The 17859-nt window shown below is 32.8% G+C and overlaps 1 pseudogene; it reads left to right on the top strand.

Annotated features, from left to right (window-relative positions):
- Window positions 1–17859, top strand: part of LOC115424202 (protein tweety homolog 2-like) — a 105101-nt pseudogene that overhangs the window by 37982 nt on the left and 49260 nt on the right.

Below are 17859 nucleotides of genomic sequence, written 5' to 3'. Positions count from 1 at the left end.
TGTGTTTTTCCTATTTGGATCCTGCAGAATATACCCCTGGTGCTCCCAATCATAACCGCAGGGACTTAGTTTAATAGAAGAGACACAGGCAGTGGATTCATTATGTTCGCAAGGTTACAGCGACCGCATTCTGGCAGACACGAAAAGAAACGTACACCTCTGCTCAATGACATATCACACAGACAGGATACAGTATCTGCAGACGTAAATTATGACTCCACATGGGTTTTTTTTAATTCTGACTTCCTGTATTTTCTCTGTATCACTATAGACGATGGTAGTTTTTCCCAGAAATCTACTTCTATGTACATGTGTACATGTCCTGGTCTGATCCTTTACTATCTAAGACAGGGGGGTCAAACTCAAATATTCAGCTAAATTTGATCTGCAGTGGGCCGGACCAGATAAATAATAACAGAATAACCTAGAAATAATGACAACTCCAAAGTTTTGTCTGTGTTTTAGTGTAAAAAAAAAAACATTAAATTGTGAAAATACTTACTTTTATAAATTATCCAAAAAAAAAAAAAAAAAAAACCTGAAAAAACTGAAATTTAAATTAAAAACTGTAAGAAAATTTAGTGCAATTTTAACTATATTATTCCTCAACTTCTCATTTGTCCATGTGCATTATGGATCAGATCTACAAAGACACTAAACACTGAGGAACAGGAAGAAGAAATGTTAAAATTGTGCTTAATTTTCTTTAGACATTTCAGGTTGTTCATATTTGTTCAGGTTATTCACATTTTATTGTTACAGGATTGTTTGTAAATATCAATATTTTCATAATTTAATGTTATTTTTTTGCACTAAAACAAAGAAAAAAAATTAAGTTGTTAATTCTAGATTTTTTTTTTTTTGTTGTTGTTGCTTAATTCAAGATTTTTTTTTTTTACTTAACTGATGATTTTTTTTTTTGGCTTAATACAAGATTTTTTTTTTTTTTTTTTTTTCAAGATTTTTTTGGATTCATGCAAGATTTTTTTTTTTTACTTAATTGAAGATTTTTTTTTTTTTTTTTTTGCTTAATTCAAGATTTGTTGCTAAATTTGAGATTTTTTTTTTTTTTTTCCTTAATTGAAGATTTATTTTTCTTTTTACTTAATTCAAGATTTTTTTACTTAACCGAAGATTTTTTTTTATTATTTATTTATTTATTTACGCTCAATTCAAGATTTTTTTTTTTTTTTACCTAACAAGGATTTTTTTTGGCTTAATTCAAGATTTTTTTTTTTTTTTTTTCTTCAAGATTTTTTTGGATTCATGCAAGATTTTTTTTAATTTAATTGAAGATTTTTTTTTTTTGCTTAATTCAAGATTTGTTGCTAAATTTGAGATTTTTTTTTCTTTTTTTTTTCCTTAATTGAAGATTTATTTTTCTTTTTACTTAATTCAAGATTTTTTTACTTAACTGAAGATTTTTTTTATTATTATTTATTTAGGCTCAATTCAATATTTTTTTTTTTTACCTAACAAGGATTTTTTTTGGTTTAATTCAAGATTTTTTTTTTTTTTTTTTTTTTTTTTTTTTTTATTTAATTTAACATTTTTTTTGGCTTAATTCAATTTTTTTTTTACTAAATTGAAGGTTGTTTTTTTTTTTTGCTTAATTCAAGATTTTTGCTAAATTTGAGATTTTTTTTTTTTTGCTTAATTGAAGGGTTTTTATTTTTATTTTTTTTACTTAATTGAAGATTTTTTTTTGGCGCTACTCAAGATTTTTTGCTAAATTTGAGATTTTTTTTTTTTTTTACTTAATTGAAGATTTTTTTTTTTTGGCTTAATTCAAGATTTATTGCTAAATTTGAGGTTTTTTTTGGCTTAATTGAAATTTTTTTTTTTTTACTTGATTGAAGTTTTTTTTTTTTTTCTTAACTGAAGATTTTTTTTTTTTTTAACTTAATTGAAGATTTTTTTTTTGGTTTAATTGAAGTTTTTTTTTTTTTTTTTCACTTCATTGAAGTTTTTTTTTTTTTTTTTTTTTTTTTGCCTTAATTCAAGATTTTTTCCTTAATTCAAGCTAAATTTTTTTTTGCTTAATTCAATTCAAGACTGTGGAATTTTTTGCACTTGGCAAAAACATCCCAGGGGCCGAACTGGACCCTTTGGCAGACTGCGTTTGGCCCCCGGACCGCATGTTTGACACCCCTGATCTAAGACTTGATTGATGACTCCCCCTCCCCTTGGGCTGCATCCCTCCCTCCTGTATGTGGTCTAAAGTGTTACTAACCTACAGCCTTTATGTACAATGACCTTGCTTGAGTCAAGAATGATGAAATTGCATCATTGCTCACGTTAGGGTTGGATGACACTGTCGCAGCTGGGGTACACTGACTCAGAAAGGGGGAGGTGGGGGTGGGGGGGGTGGGGAGGTTAAGACACTAATCCTCCTTATTACAGAGGCTTGGGCACAGTTTCAGGGTGCAAGGAGAGGAAAAAAACGGATTCTTTGTACTCCACTGGGATGCGTTTTCAGATGTCGGACAGAATTCTGATGCGGTTTCAGGCATGAATGTAGGGACAAATACCACCGTACTTTTGAATAACAGAGGTGTGGTTGGCATGTGTGAGGTGAAAGTCTGACAGTGTGAAATAGAAGGAAATCTAAAATAGGAAACTGGAAACTTAAATAGAAAATATGGAATAAAAGCCTGGGTAACAGTTTATTTAGATCACAGGTGTCAAACGTGCGGCCCGGGGGCCAAATCCAGCCCACCAAAGGGTCCAATCTGGCCCTTGGGATGAATTTGTGAAATGCAAAAATTACACTAAGATATTAACAATCCTTCTAGTTCAGGTTCCACATTCAGACTAATTCAGTCTCAAGTGGGCAGGATTCAGTAAAATACTATCATAATAACATATAAATAATGACAACTCCAAACTTTTGTCTTTGTAAATATAAATATTTTCATGTATTTACACTAAAACAAAGTATAATTTCGCAAAAAAAAAGTGAATAACCTGAACAAATATGAACAACCTGAAATGTCTTTAGAAGAGTCAGTACAATTTTAACAATATTCTGCTTGTTATTAAATGTTTTGTGAGTTTGTATATCCACTGTGATCTGTAAGTTATAATGTACATGTGTAAATGATAAACTGAGGCAGAATATTGTTAAAATGACACTTTTTTTTTTCAGTTTGTTCATGTTATTCACATTTTTTGAAAGGATAGTTTGTAGATATAACCCTTTTTATGATGCAGTTTTACTTTTTTTCACTCTAAAACGTAGAGAAAAAGTTTGGAGTTGACATTTCTATATTATTATGATAACCTACAAAAAATAATGACTCCATATTTTCTTCTCAGTTTGATGTGAAAAAAAAAAAAAATCTTACACTATGCCTATAAATAATGACAATTTCATATTTTTGTCTTTGTTTTTGTGCAAAATCAAACCCTTAAATTATGAAAATATTTACATTTACAAATTATCCTGTAACAATAAAGCGTTAATAACCTGAACAAATATGAACAACCTGAAATGTCTAAAGAAAATCAAGCACAATTTTAGCTATTTTCTTCCTGTTCCTCAGTGTTTAGTGTCTTTGTAGATCTAATCCATACATAACATCATTTGCGTGAAAACGTAACTCAAACTTAACATTCTTTCAAAGTCCGATTCCCGACTTCTTCACAAAATGTTCACAACTTCTAGCCTTTATCCACTGGACCCCATCCACTGCTCTATGGGCCCCCCACAAATGCTGGGCCCCATGAATTTGTCACCTTTACCCCCCCCCCCCCCTTATCAGCGTCCCAGGTGATGGTCAAGAAGAATTTGTAAAATGTCGCTAACGTCCTTTATTAACCTCACACAATCTTTAATTGATCAAAAAAATCTTGAATAAAGCAAAAAATTGTGAATTAAGCAAAAAATCTTGAATTAAGCAAAAAATATCTTGAATTAAGTAAAAAAATCTTGAATTAAGTGAAAATAAATCTTGACTTCATCAAAAAAAAAAGTAAATCTCAGCAAAAAATCTTGAATTAAGCAAAAAAACAGATCAAATTAGGCACAAAAAAAATATTGAATTAAGCAAAGCAAAAACTTGAATTAAGTGGGGGAAAAAAATCTTGAATTGAGCAAAAAATTCTTGAATTAAGCAAAAAAAAAAAAAAAATCTAGGATATAGCCTATTAAAAAAATCAGGAGTTAAGCAAAAGAAATTTAACTGAGCAAAAAATCTTGAATTAAGCAAAAAAAAATCTTAAATTAAGCAAAAAATCTTGAATTAAGCAAAAACAAAAACAAAAAAAAAATCTTAATTTAAACAAGAAAGCTTGAATTAAGCAAAAAAAATCTTAAGTAAAAAAAAATCTTGAATTAAGCAAAAAAAAAAATTATGAATTAAGCAAAAAAAAATCTTGAATTAAGTGAAGAAAAATCTAGACTAAAGCGGGAAAAAAATCTTGAATTAAGCAAAAAAAAAAAAAAAAAATCTAGAATATAGTCAAAAAATCATGAGTAAAGCAAAAGAAATTGAATCGAGCAAAAAAAATCTTAAATTAGGCAAAAAATCTTGAATTAAGTAAAAAAAAAAACTTAAACAAAAAAATCTTAAATTCAACAAAAAAAAATCTTAAATTAAGCAAAAAAAATCTTAAATTAAGCAAAAAAAATCTTGAATTAAACAAAAAAAATATCTTGAATTAAGCAAAAAAAAAAATCATGAATTAAGCAAAAAAAATCTTAAATTAAGCAAAAAATCTTGGATTTAGTTAAAAAAAATCTTGAATTAAGCAAAGAAAAATCTTGAATTAAGCAAAAAAAATCTTAAATTAAGCAAAAAAATCTTGAATTAAATTTAAAAAATCTTGAATTAAGCAAAAAATCTTGAATTAAATAAAAAAAAAATCATCAGTTACGCAAAAAAAAATCTTGAATTAAGCTAAAAAAAAAAAAATAGCCTTAAATTTTTTTTTTTTTTTTTTAAATCATGAATTAAGCAAAAAACTAATCTCAGATGTAGATTTTTGCAGTGTCCCAACAGTCCATGGGACCTTTGGGACCTTCGGACTAAATCTAACCCGGCTAACTATGGTGCTCTGTAGTCCTGTTGTTTATGGTGTTGGTTCACACACACAATCTTTCATCAAAAAACAACACGCTAAATCAAATAGCAACTTAATTGTGTTTTATTTAGACAATCTCTCTGTTTTCTACAGTTCTGCAGTAGGAGTGGGTTTCTATGGAAACAGTGAGACCAACGATGGGATGTATCAGCTGACCTACTCACTCGACAGTGCCAATCACACATTGGGTGGCATCAACAATCTGGTGAGTAAACCATGCCAAGTCCTTCTGCACAGTCTGCGCTGGTTTTACATTCATCGTGTGCCACAGAATTGATTTCTATCAGACGGAATTTTCCAGGTGAATCGAACAAGTTTCCAAGGCCATCGACGGTGTAAAAACTTTAATTTTCACCTTAAATTTCCCATCAGTGTCTTGTCGCATGCTCCCTTGTTTTGTGTCAGGATGCACAAAGCCTGATGGGTTCCCTACGTGCTGTCTCGCTGTACTTGAGAACACTGATTTACACCAGAGATCCTTCACTATTAATGGGGTGTTCATCTGTCTGCGAGCGGTACATCACTGCAGGGGGTCTGTATCCGCTTTTTGTCACAGTGCAGGAATTGAGGTGACTGCTGCCGTGGGATTTGTATGTAGGGATTCTTTCAATGCAGCTCCTGACCTGCATTCAGGGAAGTTATTTGGGAGGCTTATAGCGAGCGGGGGGATAGGAAAGCGGAAAAGAGGAAAGAGGAAGGAGAGGAGGCAGTCTGAACAAGGTCCTGAACGAAGCAAGCACCACAATGAGGAAGAAGAGGATTAACTCCCATCTGCGGTGCATTAATGGATGTTAAGCCTCTGTTTTACCATGTCTGCTGCATGGCAATGTCAGTATCACGTATGCATATTGTATTAGTATAATCGCACAAACAGATTTACACACCCTTTCATTAGGTCAGTGTTTCTCAACCTTGGTGTCGGGACCCCATGTGGGGTCGCCTGGAATTCAAATGGGGTCACCTGAAATTTCTAGTAATTGATAAAAAATTAAAAAAAAAAAAAATTACTTACTAATAAAAAATATATGGTGAGTTGACAGAGGCGATCCCAATCCATAAAAGACAAACTGTGGTTGTGAAACTGCGGCACTGTGGTTCTGTTTATCTGTCAAATGTTCACTGTGGTCGGTTTCAGATGCTGCAGCTCTTTCATAATTCATAGTTTGAGTTATTGTTTGTTCAGTATTAACCCTTTCATGCGTAGTGGTCACTACAGTGGACAGTTATTCTCCATCTGTTCTCTTGTATATTCATGGGTTTAGTTGTTTTAGTTCCATATCAGCCTACACAGTGGACGCTCATGCACCATCCCATACACTGCAGTTCATCCAATTATTGTAACTTTGCTGCTCATGATAAACCTGATCTGCAGTAACATGGTTTAGTGGAAATCAGTTGCTAATTGTTATTAGACTATAATTAACAGTTTTCTGAAACAATTTTTTTTTTTTTTTGCATATCCTCCTTAGACCCAGCAATGCATTTTGTCCTCTATAGGGGACAAAAGTTTGACAGTTTAACTTAAATGCTGTCCATTGCAAAGGACATTCCATTAAAAAAAAAAACAATAAATACATATAAATGATTTTTAAAATGTATCTGAAAAAACTTGCATTATTCAGTTTCCAATCAACACAATTTTTTAATGTAAAAAAGCTAAATTGTCAATTTCCTGGGTCTCAGGAGCATATTATCTTCATGAAATGAGTAATAACTAGTATCAGAGTATGATAAAACATGAGAAAACGTCAGATTAGTGGCATTAAAAATGTTTCTATTTCATAGTTTTCACACAGTAAATCACTTTCTGATGAGTTTTAAATACATGTTTCTTTGCTTCAAAAATTAAACACATGGTGTCCAGCTGAGTGGACATTTTAGTAACTCCACGAAAAATAGATTCATTAAAAAAAAAAAATCAATTGCATTGTTTTTTCCATGCCTAAAGAGGAATAAAAACACTCAAGAAAAAAATATTGACTAAGGTTCTCATAATTCATGCATGAAAGGGTTAACTGTCAGTCTTGTAAATCCAAGATGGACTGACTGTACATATCCTGACCAAGGAAAATCAAATTCTGACTTTGTGCAGTAATCTACACCTGGCTTTTCTGCCTCCGTCCAGAATAATATACATTATATAGACTAAATGTAGTGTACAATTAGCTTTTATTTGCAACATAGCAAACTATTACATGATCAAAAATGATAATAATTTTAGCAAAAAAAAAAAAAAAAAAGTCTCAGTTTTGAATGTCTGGGGTCACCAGAAATTTATGATGTTAAAATGGGGTCACAAGCCAAAAAAGGTTGGAAACCACTGATTTAACCCTTTAAGACCCAAACAATCACTGCTACTTGAAATTACACTGAACAAAAATATAAACTCACCACTTTTGTTTTTGCTCCCATTTTTCATGAGCTGAACTCAAAGATCTAAAACTTTTTCTATGTTCACAAAAGGCCTATTTCTCTCAAATATTGTTCATAAATTTGTCTAAATCTGTGTTAGTGAGCACTTCTCCTTTGTCCTTTGCTGAGATAATCCATCCACCTCACAGGTGTGGCATATCAAGATGCTGATTAGACAGCAGGATTATTGCACAGGTGTGACTTAGGCTGGCCACAATAAAAGGCCACTCTAAAATGTGCACTTTTACTGTATTGGGTGGTCCAGGGGGGTCAGAAAACCAGTCAGTATTTGGTGTGACCACCATTTTCCTCGCACAGTCTTCCTCATGAATTCTCTGAGACAGCTTTGGAGATGGCTTATGGTAGAGAAATGAACATTCAATTCACAGGCAAAAGCTCTGGTGGAGATTCCTGAAGTCAGCATGCCGATTGCATATTCCCTCAAAACTTGTGACATCTGTGGTATTGTGCTGTGTGATAAAACTGCACATTTTGGAGTGGCCTTTTATTGTGGCCAGCCTAAGGCACACCTGTGCAAAAATCCTGCTGTCTAATCAGCATCTTGATATGCCACACCTGTGAGGTGGATGGATTATCTCAGCAAAGAAGAAGTGTTCACTAACACAAATTTAAACAGATTTGTGAACAATATTTGAGAGAAATAAACCCTGTGTGTACACAGAAAAAGTTTTAGATCTTTGAGTTCAGCTCATGAAAAATGGGAGCAAAAACAAAAGTGGGGCATTTATATTTTTGTTCAGTGTAGAAAAATTCTCAAAACCCACATTGACTTTGAGCCTCTATCTCTCCTCCTTGGCTTACCAAATAGGTGTATCAGTAACAAACATAATAGGAAACTATATAATATTTTAACATTCTGTACCCGAAAGAATATACTACTACACTGGACTTCTATTTCTGGATGGAAGAAGCTGGTACTGGAGCACATTCCGCTTGACTTTTTGACATGTCTGGCACATTCTAGGATCGACATATTCAATCACATTTGGAAACCCTTCCTGGACTATATTGAGGGAAATGTGTCCTCAATTCTTTCTTGAGCTTTTATCTGCTCTTGAATGGACTTTTGGTTGTATTGTATAGATATTAGGCCTGTAACGGTACACAAAATTTTCGGTTTGGTACATTTTCGGTTTTCAAAGACGCGGTTTGGTTTTTTTCAATTCGGTACGGGAAGAAAGAAAACCCCTCAAAATGTCTATTAATGCATTTATGAATTTTTTAACATTTTTCCCCCAATTTTTTGGAGACAACTGAATAGAGAAAAACAGGAATAATATAATTCTGCTGCTATAAATCAAATAGAAAATAAAATAAATTATTAATATTTCTAAATGTATTTTAAACATTAGTATTGCACTTTTCCCTGAAAGGTAGTTTTGAACAAACAAGAAAAATCTAATCACAGTTGTCAGTTCACTTTCTGCATAAAAATAACAAAAAAAAAAAATTCAGTTTTTTTTTTTTTTTTTTCATAGTTTATAAAAGTAAGTATTTTCATAATTTTATGTTTGTTTGTTTTTTTGTTGTTTGTTTTTTACACTAAAACAAAGACAATATATGGAGTTGTCATTATTTCTAGGTTATTATGTTATTATTTTTCTGGTCCGGCCCACTTCAGATCAAATTTAGCTGAATATGACCCCTGAACTAAAATGAGTTTGACACCCGTGGTTTAATTGTTCCAGGCATTAAAATGAACAAGAAATTTGAAGAAAACAAGGGTGGTCTAATAATTTTTTCTGTCTGAGGAGACGTCTCATTCAGATTCAGTTAATATTTAGGCCTGCGATTAATGATTGAATGAACTAATTACTGTTTTGGTTTTAATGGATTAGTTGTTACTTACAAGACTTGAAACAAAAAACATGGTGATTATTAGAGAGTGACTTTGCATTTGTCTCTATGCCGTGAGTGACTGAATCCAAAATATGAACATATCATCAGAAGTACACTAGACGTATAAATTGCAGCTCTTTGTGATTATATAATTGCACAGACTGAAATTGCATTTACCATTCGATTAGCGCTTGTCGTTTGCTCTGTAAAATGTCAATTTTCTGTTTCCCAGAGCTCAAAATGACCTACTGAAATGTTTTGTTTGGTCAAAAGGCCAAATATGGTCTTTATAATATCACAGAGGAGTAAACAAACTAGAAAATATTCACATTTAAGTGGCTGGAAACGGAAATGTCAATTGAGTTTGCAACTGCAACTGATGAATTAACCCCTTAACCTTCATTTTCTTTCAGGGGCCACGTTCACCCAAATCAATCTCAAGTGGGTTGGATCAATAAAATAATAACATAATAACCTACAGATAATAACAACTCCGAGTTTCATCTTTGTTTTAGTGCAAAAAAAGAACATTAAATTCTGAAAATATTTACATTTATAAACCATCCAAAGAAAAAAGATCTGACTAAGTTGAAAAAACTGACATTTCTCAAGAAAAATGAGTGTAATTTTAATAATATTATGCCTCATACATTTACATTAGGGATCTGTAAAGGCACAAAACTTCTAGGAACCGGCAGAATATTGTTAAAATTGCACTTAAGTTTCAGGTTATTCACATTTTATTCTTAAAGGATAGTTTATTCACGTAAATGTTTTGATAATTTCAGGGGCCACATTCACCCAATTCAATCTCAAGTGGGTTGGATCATTAAAATAATAACATAATAACCTATAGATAATAACAACTCCGAGTTTTATCTTTGTTTCAGTGCAAAAAAAGAACATTAAATTCTGAAAATATTTACATTTATAAACCATCCAAAGAAAAAAGATGTGACTAAGCTGAAAAAACTGACATTTCTCAAGAAAAATGAGTGTAATTTTAATAATATTATGCCTCATACATTTACATTAGGGATCTGTAAAGGCACAAAACTTCTAGGAACCGGCAGAATATTGTTAAAATTGCACTTAAGTTTCAGGTTATTCACATTTTATTCTTAAAGGATAGTTTATTCACGTAAATGTTTTGATAATTTCAGGGGCCACATTCACCCAATTCAATCTCAAGTGGGTTGGATCATTAAAATAATAACATAATAACCTATAGATAATAACAACTCCGAGTTTTATCTTTGTTTCAGTGCAAAAAAAGAACATTAAATTCTGAAAATATTTACATTTATAAACCATCCAAAGAAAAAAGATGTGACTAAGCTGAAAAAACTGACATTTCTCAAGAAAAATGAGTGTAAGTTTAATAATATTATGCCTCATACATTTACATTAGGGATCTGTAAAGGCACAAAACTTCTAGGAACTCGCAGAATATTGTTAAAATTGCACTTAAGTTTCAGGTTAGTATTTTTTCATATCGCAATATATATTGCGGGGTTAAAAAAAATTGCAATGTCAGTTTTTTCCAATATCGTGCCAGATTTTCAAAATGTCTTCGCATGTTGGTTTTATGTTGTTTTTCCTGACGGTCTACTTCAATGGTTCCCAACCTTTTTTAGCTCGTAACCCCATTTTAACATCACAAATTTCTGGCGACCCCAGACATTCAAAACTGAGACATTTTTTTTGATAAAATTAATTTGTTTTTGATCATGTAATAGTTTATTATACTATGTTTCAAATAAATGTTAATTTTAGATGACATTTAGGCTATATAATCCTACTATAATAGATGCTCTGTGTCCGGCGCATTGTCTGATGCGTGTCCCAATGTTGCAGCATGGGAGGGCGTACAGGCGCAATGCCAATGTTGCACCATGGGAGGGCGCGATCATACAATGGCACCACGGGTACAATGCCACTAGTGCAGGGGCGTCAAACTCATTTTAGTTCAGGGGTTACATACAGCCTAATATGATACAAACTGGGCCGCACCAGTAAAATAATACAAATAATAGGATAAGAACTTATAAATAATGTCAACTCCAAAGTTTTCTGTATGTTTTTGAGTGAAAAAAGTGAAATTATGTAATGTGAATGTTTACTTCTGCGAACTGTACTTGAGCATAACATGAACAAATATGAACAACCTGAAAGTCTTACGAAAAATAAGTGCAATATTAACAATATTATGCCTTAATTTATCATTTATACATGTGCATCACAACTTACAGATCACAGTGGATCTACAAATACACAAAAAAACAAACCAAAACAATGGTAACAGGCAGAATATTGTTAAAATTCCACATTTCAGACATTTCTGTAAAAGGTCAGTCTGTAAATGTACCCATTTATGTGTAATTTTAATTTTTTTTACACTAAAACAAAGAGGAATATTTGCAGTTTTCATTATTTATAGGTTATTATGATAGTATTCTACTGGTCATATCCACTTTAGATTGAATTGACCTAAAATTATTTTAACACCATTGAGTGTTAATATCTTCAGTGTAATTTTTGCATTTTTATAAATTCATCCCACGGGCCGGATTGGACCCTTTGGCGGGCTGGTTTTGGTCCCTGGGCCGCATGTTTGACACCTGTGTGCTAGTGTATATATTGTACCTTTTTAGTGTCTGCTTCTCAGTTTCTCTTAGATGTCTTAGCGGGGTCAGGCGAGTGAAGAAATCTTTCCATTCTCTGTTCGGTCCAGTTTTCTGACTGTTACCGTGTCCGGGCAGGTTGAAGCGTAGTAATGCATGTGGTCACATGATCAGATCAATCAAGATATGCCCTCTCAGATATTATATCCTGCATTTTATTTGAACTTGATTTTTATAAGAAAAAGTGTGTGGCATTTTAATTATAATGAAATATATATTGAATCATTAAAAAATATTTTTTTTACGTTTTTTTTTTTTTTTTTTTTTTAATCATTACTCAGAAAGTTCAGGTGGCCCCATTTGAATTCCAAGGTTGAAAAATACTGTTCTATTCTATCAGCACCTTTTGAAAATGTTCTTATTGAGCTTGTGATTGAATTTTGAATGAATATTTAAAATAAATTATACATTCCGAGCGCTCACCGCAGACACATCAGGGGTTAAAGGGTTAATTGAATAGCTGTACTAACACACTAATAATACAACAGCCTGGGTCAGGGCTCTCAAACTCATTTTCTTTCAGGTTCCACATTCAGCCCGATTTGATCTCCAGTGGGCCAAACCAGTAAAATAATAACATAATAACCTTTAAATAACAACAACTCCAAAATTTTGTCTGTGTTTTAGTGCAAAAAAAAAAAACAAACAAAACATTAAATCATGAAAATACTTACTTTTATAAACTATCCAAATAAAAAAGCCATGAATAACCTGAAAAAACTGAAATTGCCTAAAAAAAATAAGTGCAATTTTAACAATATTATGCCTCAATTACAACTACAAAAACACTAAACCCTTATTAACAGGCAGAAAATATAAAATAAAATTGTGCTTAACATTTCAGGTTGTTCATATTTGTTCAGGTTATTCACATTTTATTGTTTCAGGATAGTTTGTAAATGTAAATATTTTCATAATTTAATGTTATTTTTTGCACTAAAACAAAGACAGACATTTCAAGTTGTCATCATTTACAGACATAATGAAATACAATTTTTTTCACATTAAACAGAGAAGAAAATATGGAGTTATTTTTTGTAGGTTATTATGCTATTATTACACTGGGTTACAAAAAAATGTTTTTTGCAAGTTGTCTAGGTTTTTTCAACTGAATTAGGACCATTTTGCACCGCTAAATCCAAAAATGACATCTGTTTTTCTCAATCAGGTCAGGTTTTTTTGCTCATTTGATTTTGAAAAATTTGATCTTCTCACAAAATTGATTCCATTTTTGTGACTTTATCAGTTGATTTTTTATATAGTTCTCACCCAAAATGGGTTTTAAGAGAAAAAAAATCATTTTCTAACAGGATTCCTGTTAGGTACAATGGTGTATTCACCGCAGATGTAGCAGAATACGTCAGGCTTATTTTTGCAAGATCTTCTAGTCGAAGCCATTTCATTCACCTGTAATATTAAAAAAAACATTTATCATAAATTGGCAAAAGTAAAATCTTCAGAACTCATTTACTGCAAGAAATATGAAAGAATTTTGTATCATATGATGTGAAAATGCCCATAAATGTAAGCAAAAATGTTAAAAAGCCAATATGTAGCATAGTTCAGAAAGTTGACCTGATTGAGCAAAATGAATGTGATTTTTGGATTCAGCACACCAAAATTATCCTAAATCAGCTCAAAAAACTTAAACAATAAATTTGATGTTGACCAGTGTTATTTTACTTGAGATCATATTGCTCTGTATGTAGAACCTGAACTAAAATTAGTTTGACATGAATTTTTGCACTTTGCAAATTCATCCCACGGGCCGGATGGGAACCTTTGGGGGGGCCACATTTGGCCCCCGGGCTGCATGTTTGACACCCCTGGCCTCGTTTTAATGAGAAAACTACCACTATACCAACACATCCTGGTCATAACCTAGTTAAAATGCAGTCTACAGTTTGAGCCGAAACATGTACTTTTTCATCAAGGAGTAGGATTTATTGCGGGGCTGTTGTAGACTACATTATTTCCAGCCATGTGTAACAAATAAACTGGCTGGCAACTAAGTGCAGTCTGCAGTACAGCATTTTCTTGTGCTCGAGGAAGTAAATGGGATTCAATTTTGATGATTCCACATCCCTGCTCCTGACTCTCTCTCTGTGGTGTCTTGGTATTGATTTGATCCTGTAGCATGATGTATTCTAAAGCTGCATGAGAAACATAGATGTTCCCCTGGGAGAGAAAAAAAAAAAGGCTTTCTCGCTGGCAAAGTCGCAGCTCGGTGTAATGTACTCTACTTACTGAGCTGATGAGTTGGCCGGCTGTCCGTCCCATAAAGCTGCTTTAGTCTTGAGATTTAGACAGTAATTTGTTTCCAAAGTCTTATTGCTTTACCAAATCATGTGTTTCTGTTTGAAAAATTGCTTGTTTTTTTCTCTTTTTTTTATCATTATTTGCTTTGTTCGTTGCTGCTCTTTTTTTTTTTTTTTTTTTTTTTTCCCCAAATCCTTTTTTTTTTTTTTTGTGCTGTGTTGATATCACACTTCTAGTAAAATCCCATTTACAAGTTTGGTGATTTACACTCGGTGCTGTTTCGCTCTTCTCGTGCCCTGTTATGGCTCTTGTCATCATAAAATATAAGCTCCCTCACTCTCTGCGAAAGGATCATCCTGTATCACAGAGGGAAAGATTTGATGAGAAGGGCCATTTTCACTTTGTTGTTGAAGTGGGCTCGGATTGTTTGCGGCGTTCTTTATTTCCGTCTTATTTTCCAGGGTTCTGCCTTGCAATATTAAGAGCTCTTCGGTTGCCGCCTAGAAAAATCGGATGACAAAACATAGCTATCATCACCCTATATCAGAATGGGATCCTACAATTTACAGCTTCGGTTACAGTTTCGTGTGTGTGTACAGTCGCGGAAAAAATGATTAGAGCATCAAAAGTCATCGGAAACAATGGTTATGCAATCGAGTACTAACTCCTGTGTGTATCATGTGACTAAAACAGACAGAAAATTAACAAGTGTTCAGAGAACGCAAACCTCCGCCAAGCACTCCGAACGGTGTACACGTGTGGATCGACTATTTCTTTTTAAATTAAACAGTTTCAAGGTTGTTCCATACAGCAGAAAAAGTTGAAGCTTGGTACCAGTCATGTGCATGTCAAATTATATTAAATTCCAATCAATATTTGGTGAGTTATAATGAAAAATGTGTTGTAAATGGGATTTTCAGTGTTAAATTGAAATGTCCACAGAGTCCACATTCCACAGTGGATGTGGACAATTTTTGTGCCAGATACAAGATATTGTTATAAGCTACGGGTGGATCAAATTGGAGGCTAATCGGAGTCGTTTTGAGTTTTTTTATGAATTTTCGAAAATCGCTAAATAACACTGGGTTACAAAAAAATGTTTTTTGCAAGTTGTCTAGGTTTTTTCAACTGAATTAGGACCATTTTGCAGCGCTAAATCCAAAAATGACATCTGTTTTTCTCAATCAGGTCAGGTTTTTTTTTTGCTAATTTGATTTTGAAAAATTTGATCTTCTCACAAAATATAATAATTAATACCAAAATAAAATTGGTAAGCACACTTTATGAAACTTGTGACTTGATTCCTGTTAGGTACAATGGTGTATTCACCGCAGATGTAGCAGAATACATCAGGGTTATTTTCGCAAGATCTTCTAGTCGAAGCCATTTCATTCACCTGTAATATTAAAAAAAACATTAATCATAAATTGGCAAAAGTAAAATCTTCAGAACTCCTTTATTGCAAGAAATATGAAAGAATTTTGTATCGTATGATGTGAAAATGCCCATAAATGTAAGCAAAAATGTTAAAAAGCCAATATGTAGCATAGTTCCGAAAGTTGACCTGATTGAGCAAAATGAATGTGATTTTTGGATTCAGCACACCAAAATTATCCTAAATCAGCTCAAAAAACTGAAACAATAAATTTGTTGTTGACCAGTGTTATGAACTAGCGGCATTGTACCTGTACAATAGCGCCCTCCTGTGGTGCAAAAGCGGCATTGCACCCGTAAGCCCTCCCATGCTGCAACACGTGTCGGACAAAGACAAGCTGCAAATTGTCTAGGTTTTTTCAACTGAATTAGGACCATTTTGCACCGCTAAATCCAAAAATGACATCTGTTTTTCTCAATCAGGTCAGGTTTTTTTGCTCATTTGATTTTGAAAAATTTGATCTTCTCACAAAATTGATTACATTTTTATGACTTTATCAGTTGATTTTTACCTCCGCCAAGGAGGTTATGTTTTTGCCAGGGTTTGTTTGTTTGTTTGTCTGTCCGTTAGTGTGCAACATAACTCAAAAAGTTATGGACAGATTTTGATGAAATTTTCAGGGTTTGTTGGAAATGGGATAAGGAAGAAATGATTAAATTTTGGTGGTGATCGGGGATGGGGGGGGCCCACGGGGGGGCCCATTTCCAACAAACCCTGAAAATTTCATCAAAATCTGTCCATAACTTTTTGAGTTATGTTGCACAGTAACGGACAGACAAACAAACAAACAAACCCTGGCAAAAACATAACCTCCTTGGCGTGGGGGGGCCCACGGGGGGGGGGGCACTGATCAGCCTTGGCGGAGGTCTGCGCTCTCTGAGTGCTTTTCTGGTTTTTATATAGTTCTCACCCAAAATAGGTTTTAAGAGAAAAAAAATCATTTTCTAACAGGATTCCTGTTAGGTACAATGGTGTATTCAGCGCAGATGTAGCAGAATACGTCAGGCTTATTTTTGCAAGATCTTCTAGTCGAAGTCATTTCATTCACCTGTAATATTAAAAAAAAAAAAACATTAATCATAAATTGGCAAAAGTAAAATCTTCAGAACTCGTTTATTGCAAGAAATATGAAAGAATTTTGTATCATATGATGTGAAAATGCCCATAAATGTAAGCAAAAATGTTAAAAAGCCAATATGTAGCATAGTTCCGAAAGTTGACCTGATTGAGCAAAATGAATGTGATTTTTGGATTCAGCACACCAAAATTATCCTAAATCAGCTCAAAAAACTTAAACAATAAATTTGTTGTTGACCAGTGTAATGAGAGATAGGAAAATTTGAGATTTTGTGACCTGGCTGTGACCTTGAACTTTGGGTAAAATTTGGTAAAAATGGTTGTAATAGTTTTCTTGTAAAGTTGCTAACAAATAAATAAACAAACACGCAAACAAACAAACAAACAAACAAACACACAAAGCAAAGTGATCACAATACCTCCTAGCAGAGGTAAAAAGCAGAGCTGAAGTGGGCCGGACCAGGGAAATAATATCAGTGAAAAAAGTACAATCTACAAAAATCTGAATAACATGAACAACTGTGGAATAATCTGGAGCAAAACTTAAAAATGTCTTCTTCCGTTTGTGCATTTAAAAGGATGTATAAATCCACTATAATGTCAAAATATAGAACATTATCTGAATAAATGAAAATCTAGTTATAACACAGAAGTATGCATAAAATAAGATACTATTGTAGTTAATTGGTTTTCATGATAAGAAGATATTATCACATTTATTGATCATTGTATTTGTAGTGAATATTTAAAGTGCATATAAATATTATAGTCTGTGTTAAAAACGGTTGATTACACAAATGTGATTGTGTGTGAGGTGACTAAAAAAGTGTATATGAATGGTTTGTATGGATGTTTTGTGTTATTGTAAAAATATACAGAGGAAAATGTGTGTTAAAGCAAAGGAAGTGGATCTAGTTTGATTATTAGTTTGTAAAAAGGGAGTGGGAGTCAATAAGTTCCACTTCTTCCCACTCCTTTTCGAGCGCAGAAAATGTATTTATTTTTTGACCAGGTTGTATGATTTTTTGTTATCTGATGATTCTATGT

Source organism: Sphaeramia orbicularis, chromosome 8, assembly GCF_902148855.1.
Source record: "Sphaeramia orbicularis chromosome 8, fSphaOr1.1, whole genome shotgun sequence".
NCBI classification, from domain to species: Eukaryota; Metazoa; Chordata; class Actinopteri; order Kurtiformes; family Apogonidae; genus Sphaeramia; species Sphaeramia orbicularis.
Note: the sequence above shows the minus strand (reverse complement) of the source record. Positions and strands in the feature narration are given on the sequence as shown.